Below are 8,072 nucleotides of genomic sequence, written 5' to 3' on the forward strand. Positions count from 1 at the left end.
CGTGCGACCGATGTCCATGATATTTTCATGTAGATCCAACAGACCTTTTTTTTCAGTGCAGAGACATTAGATATGGATGTTAGTGCAGTTTCTGACCAGTCATGTGATTACCATGACAGCAATTACTTAACATATCCAGGAAATATCTGATGAAAAGTTGGAGAATTATGACATCTGTTGTGCCCTCAAAACTAATGTCCTGCAGACGAACTTGTGTTTCTAAAAAGCTAAAAGTGGATATTTTCAAAGGTGGTTCCAGTGTTTTCAATCCACTTTTTAGCACATACTCATGAGGTTGAAATGCTGCAAAGATCTGCAGCAGAGCTCGTTCTGTATGAAGCAGGAGTTAGTTCTAATCAACCCAACCTTAAAGCCCTTTAAACTGGAGCTCCACTGTTTATGTTCTTTGATTTAGTGTAACTTTTGAAAAGTTACATTATGAGACAGATATTGTGTTTAAGTGTCACCAGTGATGCCTCAGGTGTTAAAGGGTTAAAAATAAGGAATCAATGCCTTTTTTTCCATCCATAAATAATAAATAACTTTCCTTTTTGCCCGTTTTGTATTCTGCAGGTGACCTCAGCTGTGAGCTGGAGCTTTACAACTAAATTGAATGGAATAATATAAACCTGTTTTCAGTCTCCAGCTGAGACAGAAACACCAGAACAAACACAGGAGTGGAGAACCGGTTAAAATATGGAGAACTACACATTAAAAAAGGGAGTTCATCAGTGTCTTCCTCTGAGGTTTGATGTTAAATTTCCACCTTTTTCAGTTCAGAATTAGTTTTGTTTGGAACATGTTACAGGATGACAAATAATTCGTCATTAACCCCTTAACACTTTCGCTGTAAAAAATTACAACATTACTTTTGGCGGGTAATTTTTACCCAATGCTATGTACCCAACAAGAAGTATTTGTCATAAAAAATAGATAAAAAACATGACAACATACGATAAATGAGTGATCTTTCATTTTAAATTGTGGTTTATGTAATAAAATGGAAAATAAAAACATAAGAAGATCCTAAAAACATGCTAAAAAATAACAGAAAAATTAGGAATTTGAGAACAAAACATTCCTAAAAAAATAAATACTGATGCTGGCCTTTGGTCCACCCATTCCTGGGACATGTCAGATTTTACCAAGGGACCCATAACACTAAGAAAAGTGCATCATATTGAAAATAATGTAAATACTTTGGTGAAAATCACCTGGCGATAGTGTTCTGGAGTTAAAAATCCACCTGAGCTAATTTAGTTTACTTTTCCTTCATATCAGCCCATTTTTTTATCTGCTTCTTGAATTGAAGAATTCCTTTTTGCATGAGGCCAACAAAGTTCAGGACATGATCTAAACTCAGAAACTGCTAAAGAGGTGCTGGCCTCCGTGTCATGGTCCTTTTCAGATCGTGCTTCTGGATTTTTGTCGTCTGCATTTGTCTGGAGTTATTCCGGTTTTTTCCATGGACTCGTCTGTAGATCCGTCTCAAAGGTGAAATGATTATCCTCCATCTGAGTCCAGGAGAAAGCTGACGTTTGCTGGCGTCACGTGAGAAACGTAATGTGTTTAAAAAGTAATCTGTGAGGACAGTATTTAGGCCAGCAGGTGTTCTCCGCTCCGCTCTCCAGCTCTGGGTGTGAATTAGATTCTGCTCCTGCTGCAGCTGCAGATACGGGACCCGCTCTGTTGTTTGACCCACTTTGACTCGTGCAGATTCTCACTTTTATTAACTTGCTATTTCAAGTCCTGTTGAGGCTGCTCTGTGTCTGCTTGTGTGGTTTGAGTAATAAATTAAGTGTCACACATTATTTCCTGACGGGAGAGTGTGCTGCTGTCTGCGTAGAGGATCTCTGCTCCTTCAGTGGATATCATGTTATCTTCTGCTGCTGCTGTTTTGCTTTATTTTCTGATGCTGACATTTAGAACATTGATGGAAGCAGATACAAATAAATACAAGCAATGCACATCTTCACATTCAGTATATTTTTAGGCTTCAGCTGCCTCTGGAATTAAAGCTGCTGATTGCTTTGTGTTTTTTGTTTTTCAAACCTCAGTTGACATTTTTTCTCTCTCCTTGGTTGTGGTTACACTGTAAATCTATTCAAAGGAGTCGATTTAAACAAGATTCTTCTGGTTCAGAAGGGATTCTCTCTTGTTGTTAATCACTGAAGAGTTTTCCAATCATTTCTAGGCTTCTGATGTTTCTTGGGTGAATTTTACCTTCATTTGTTGATATTAAAAAAAAAGATTTAAAAAAAAAAAAATCTTGACGTCCCTGTGGACAACCTAAATTGTTGGTTGTTTCTGTCCATGTGTCTCCTGTAGCTCCTTTTATTTTATTTTTTTCTTTCTTTCTTTTGCCAGATCACAGTTAAAAATAAAAATGCATTTCTTCACCTGTCTTGCCTGGAAAAGTTAAGGTTAAATAAATGAATAAAAAAATAAAAATGGCTTCATCTTATTAGGAGCACAGGTTTGTCTTGCAGTTCCATAGAGGTTTGTGCGGCAACCTCAAAGGACGTCATGAAAATGGACTATTAACGTATGTACTGTGTAACGTACTATTGGCCTGTGTGGTGGAAATGTATTGTAAAGTATTTTTAAGGATACTGTAAGTTACATGCACTTATGGAGTACAGGTGATATGGTCGTACGTTATCCTGACCCTGAAGTCCTTGTAAAATGAATGTTAAATAATGTGTTTTTATACTTCCAAATTTTAACTTTTACTGAAAATGGACGCTGGTGTCATCTGTGGTGTTAACGTGTGTTGTATATATATGTATATTATAAGGTTTTATTTGAACATACAATAGATGTTTTTATTTTGAAACCTGGACCCGTTTCTGGTTCTGTTCGTTGCCGCGAACTTTGGTACTAATTGTGGAGAGACAAACATCAGATGCAGAGATGATGTAAACATTCAGATTCATTAACATTCTATTTTTTTGTGTGTCAACGCAGCAGAGCTGAACCACAGACGGACCAGTGGACTCACACTCCAGTTGTTGGTAGGTATGCACACTGGCTCATTATTGACATGCAAATTTAAGTTCAAGTGTTTAGAACAACTTGTGATCCGCAGCATACCCGTAGAAAAATGTGCATGAACATTTTCACCACTTTTTGGCCCCAGACAGCTTGTATCCACTCGTAAGGGCAATTATGAAGAAGTTATAATATTAAAGTTGAGTCACAGCAACTGGGCTTAAGAATGTCTTTCTAGGTCCAGTTAACTCAACCTCAAGACTAAACCACTTGATGAATGAAACCCTTCACCAACCTAAGGCATAAACATGAGAGCATCATTAGATATGTATTTGGTTCTTCCAGAAAACAAACCTAAGCACAATAATCTGGTAAAAGATTGCTCTTAAAACCATATCCAGTAATAGAAGACACAGTGATTTACATGTTGGACGTGACAGAACCGCGGGGGGGTAAGCATGAGTTACCCTCGAGGGTTGTGTTCAGCCTCTGTTTTATTTAATCTGGAAATGAGGGGGTGCTTCTGTTGGGCTGATCTTTCATGCGTTTGTCTCAGTAAAGAACACACATCAGTGCTTTCCTCTCATTTTTACTGCCTTGGCAGGTTTATTGCGATAACTGGATCCGCTGTGAGTTATCCCTCAAGATTTTTTGTCCCAAACTCAAAAGGAAACAAAAAAAAACCACCTATGGAATGGCTCCAGAGCTGCTGGGATGAAACTTGGTGCTCCAAAGCTGCTCATGAAAGTGCTGATCTGTTGGGTTCTGCCTGTTCTGGCTCTGTCACCTCTGCTTTGTGTCTCTCAAAGCCCCGCCGGGAGCTCAGTGTTTCCTCGCCTGGTGAAACCTCAACAGCTTCAAAGGCGTCCCACTGCAGGAGGGGGAGGCTGGGACTTTGTTTTCAGCGCCTGACATCAATTATACAGAGAAAGGCCCCAGAGAGGGAGCTTGAGGTTCCGTCCTGTTTAGGTGACACAGTTTTGTGAGGACAGTCCTGAGGAGCCGCTGGAGGTTCAAGAGACCATCACTTCAGCAAACGTCTGACAATGATCACATCTGCTATCATAGGACGTATGATTTGTCTTTGAGGTGACACATTGTAAAACGTACCTGATAGTCTGCAGCTCTTCAGTAATATTTGTCGAGAATGGACATGTGACAATTCGTATCATTGTCATTTAGTTCCAAAATACATAAAATAATGTAGCAGAATAAATGACCTCAGCTGCTCAGAACTTTAACATCCTGCTATTGTGGTCTGGTCTGTGTTTCACTGGAGGATCAGTGGTATGATGTTTTCAAATGTACAAGTCTGCATTATACATAAAATACATCCTCGTTTAGATGTTTTGAGTAACATTTACTTAAACATCAGCAACATGATAAAGAAACAAATTTTAACAATCCGATTTTATGACAGTTTCAAGCCTGCAGGTTATTGGTTGTTGATGAAAGCATAAATATTCAGTCAAGACGGTCATCAACGTTATCTGTAAAGCTACATGAAGGGTTAAGAAACACTGTGGGAGCTTTAGAACTTCTATTTTGCAACTGGGGGTTGTAAGTGTTCTTTTAAAAAAATACTTTAGTGTACTTTTAGGGAAAGGGGCTCAGTCGAGGTTGAGGCTCAGTTCTGAGGATGATGTTGGACGACAGTTTGTGTCAGGATCGGTATCAGGTTCTTTTGATAGCTCAGGCTCCATCACACCTTACTGTACGCAGCTTTCCTACACAGGCAAATATAGACTCTTTACAAAAAATTAATGTCTTCATTTCCATAATTCTATTAAAACAATACACTTTCCTGTAGATTCAGGGCCCACTGTTTTATTGATTTCAAGTATGTATTTGCTTTTTTTTTTTTTTTTTTAACATAAATTTTACTTCTATGTAATAAAACCCACAAAATTAGAATTTCACAGAGTGAAGGTTAATTTAGGTATTGAATAATATTAATTGCAAAGCATGAGTATTATAAACTGAGTGTCACCAATCTACTAACCCAAATCACCTGCAGCGGTTCCCCTGGTGACATTAAACTGGTTCAGTTTGAATATGGGAACGACTTCAGACTTGCTAACTAGCCAAAATACCATCATTGATCCCCTACATAGTCTGGGTAAACCTCAAAAGTTCATAGCTAAGGAGGCTGGGTGTTCACAGAGCGCTGTGTCCAATCAGATCTACAGGAAGTCTTATAGAAGGACAAATGTGGCAGGAGAAGACGCACCAGCAGAAGAGACGACTGTGGGCTTCAGTGTATTGTCAAAAGTACCTGCAGACATCCAGAAAGAGTGAAATGAGGTACAGGGACAGCTTCAAAAACCACCACCAGTGTGTGTTGAAAGAAATGTTTCTAATTCTTGTTTGTCGGGACTCAATGGAAAACACTGGAGTCAGGATGAAGCTCAGAGGGTCGAAGGTGCGGTGGAGGAATCACTGGGAGGGAGCAGTTTACCATTTCTTAAGACCATCAGCAGATATTTCAGGTGGCGAATCACAGCATGAACATCCAACTTCACTTACGCTAAAGAGGCTCTCCTGGAACCACCCAGCCTTTATACTTCAGCTCCTACTACTATTCTGGAGGAAATCAGCTCTGTGGAGAGATACACTGCACTAAACCTCCAAATGAAAGCATATGCCCCAAAAGACGTTTAGTGACAACGGTCTGAAGAAAACAACAAAACATCCTTTAATAAATTCACAGAATAAGATCTTTCTAATTCTCTTCTCATCTCTGTCCACTAAGAAGGTAAGTGACTGAGCTGGTCCTCCTTTGGACTGTCTCTCTGTGTGCATCCAAGCAGAGTTGTGAGACGAGCCTTGGACAGAAGGTGGCAGAACACCCACATACTAAAGAAAGAACAACAAACAGATGTCCATGTATTATAGAAGAGAGGACCTGTTAACCCTGGGAGGACAGCATCTTCACACTATCTTCAACAGCTTAGTCAAAACATCAAGATTGGGCTTCCTTTAGTCAGGAGGCTTTATACCATGGCTTCCATCACAAACTGAAGCTGACATGCTGGTCATACAGTAAAGTCATCTACTTAAGCTTGAGACTCAACTTTAAAATGAACGCTACACACGGCAAAGCCGAAATCCAGAGATTTCTAAAATATTTCCAATGCTAGTTTGATTAGCTCATGGAGAAAGACTGAGACAGAACCTGAAAGGAACTGCTAAACACTGTTGCCCTCTTCAACCCTCCACAGGCCTGGACAACCCAAAAACCCACAGCACCAATGTGGGTTCAACCCACCGTATGGGTGCATGTGACTTAGCTTTAATATTTGCTGCTTTGTAATTACTCCTGAACATTATTTATTTAGAGCTGCTGTTATTGTAATCGTCAGTGTCTTCTGAAAGTTCCTCCCTCCAGAATTAAAAGAACTGTTCTGCTTCTACACCTAAAATATTGAACGTTCTCCATCAACACAGTTGCTCAGTTTATCATTAGGCCTTTTTCTTGATTTGAAAGCAGTTTTTTAATGTACTTCAACTTCCTTGAACTATTTTTCAGTTATTAATGTTTTTTATTCAGTGATGACTTCTTTTTTTTTTTGATTTGTAGTGGTGGAAATGTGTGGAACAAACAAATTCTCGTTGAAATATTTGCATGACTTGACTTGTTTTTAACCTAAGCAATGACTTGCCTGAATGTCCTTGTCTCTTTTTACAGTGACTTGGGACTCAAAGTTTAAGATTAGAGACTGTATGTGACTTACATACCACCAACTTTCTCCCACCTGTAGTGTGTTGAACCAGAGCTTGTAAAAAGCAGTAAATGTGTATCAAAGTAGCAAATTAGACACATCCTGTGTAAGGACACACCCCGACAGGAAGATGTTTGCTGCAGAGTGAAGGTTAGTCCCAGCAGACAACAACTCTGAAGACTTTAATACAGAAGACAAAGAGTTTATGACCCAGTTCGCTGCTAAATGAGTGTTTCCTGACATAAGATCATTTAAGTGTCTGTAGAACATGATTCACCAAACTAGCCTGAAGCTGGCTGATGTCAGAGTTAGAGGTGGTTGTACGGTTGAACCCCATTTCTGCTGATCCCACAACTGTGTCACAGAGATTGATGAAATACAACAAAGTACAATCCCATCGCCGATCACGCAAACAATACATGTTCACTCCTGGCTGTTGCAGAATCCTCTATTTTTGTATTATTTTGCATTCATAAACAGATTAGACCTGACAGAGCGTGACGTTTATGGGACTGAGCAGTTTCAGCACAACAGAAAAAAAAATCTCCACCAAGCATATATAAACAAAAGATCAAAGGAAATACAATCTGGATGATTTTTTTCTGTATATTAGTTTATCTAATATGGAGAAAGCACACTTTCTACTGCTCTTCATGAGGATCCGGACTTAAGCCACATTAACTCAATGGAAAATTGTTTATTTGTTAAAACAAATAAACAATTTTCATTTAGCCAAATATTTATTATTTTATTCATTTATGCACATATGTGTATATAAAATAATTTAAAGCTGTTCTTATATTTTTTTTCACTGGAACAGCAGAAACACCAACTGCTTGTTTTTGTGTTCCCACAACCAATGACAACATAATGTTCATCCGACCAGCACATTTTAGGACTTAAAACCTTAAATTATAGCAAAAGATTAGAGACTTGACTTGGGCTTGTCAAGAGGGACTTATCTCTGGAATCTCAGGGAAGTGGAACTCAAAAACCACAATTTTCACACCACAAAGTAACTCACATTTATGTGGGAGGACACAAAGTTAAATATTGATTATTGTTTACTTTTGATACAGTAAAATTACTGAAAGCACAAGTGGAGGAGCAATCCTCGGCTCTAGTCACTACAGAAGAAATTGAAATAGTTATTTTGAAAAACCTCGGCCTGGTGGTCTAGTCTCTTAGGTGCCGGTCTCCTGGGCCTGGCGGTCTCCTCCCCACGCCGGGAGTGGGATCCCCAAGATTTAGCAGGGGATCAATCTACATCAGAGCCGGGGGGTGTCCAGATCTCGGTGGTGCGGAGTCCGGTCCCTGCTTTCGAGAACTAGTCCTCTCCTTAACTCCATCAGTGGGTGT

At 39.3% G+C, this 8,072-nt stretch overlaps 1 protein-coding gene and 1 long non-coding RNA gene across 2 annotated transcripts in view; one reads left to right on the forward strand and one right to left on the reverse strand.

Annotated features, from left to right (window-relative positions):
- The window catches only part of htr2aa (5-hydroxytryptamine (serotonin) receptor 2A, genome duplicate a), a gene marked incomplete in the record, with an annotated part of 107,015 nt that overhangs the window by 43,827 nt on the left and 55,116 nt on the right, over positions 1–8,072 (reverse strand).
- Positions 1,367–5,105, forward strand: LOC118597925. Its single transcript, XR_004946945.1, has 2 exons — positions 1,367–3,014; positions 3,801–5,105. It is a non-coding gene; the product is annotated as an uncharacterized LOC118597925 (long non-coding RNA).

Source organism: Oryzias melastigma, linkage group LG21 (assembly GCF_002922805.2).
Source record: "Oryzias melastigma strain HK-1 linkage group LG21, ASM292280v2, whole genome shotgun sequence".
Taxonomy (NCBI): domain Eukaryota; kingdom Metazoa; phylum Chordata; class Actinopteri; order Beloniformes; family Adrianichthyidae; genus Oryzias; species Oryzias melastigma.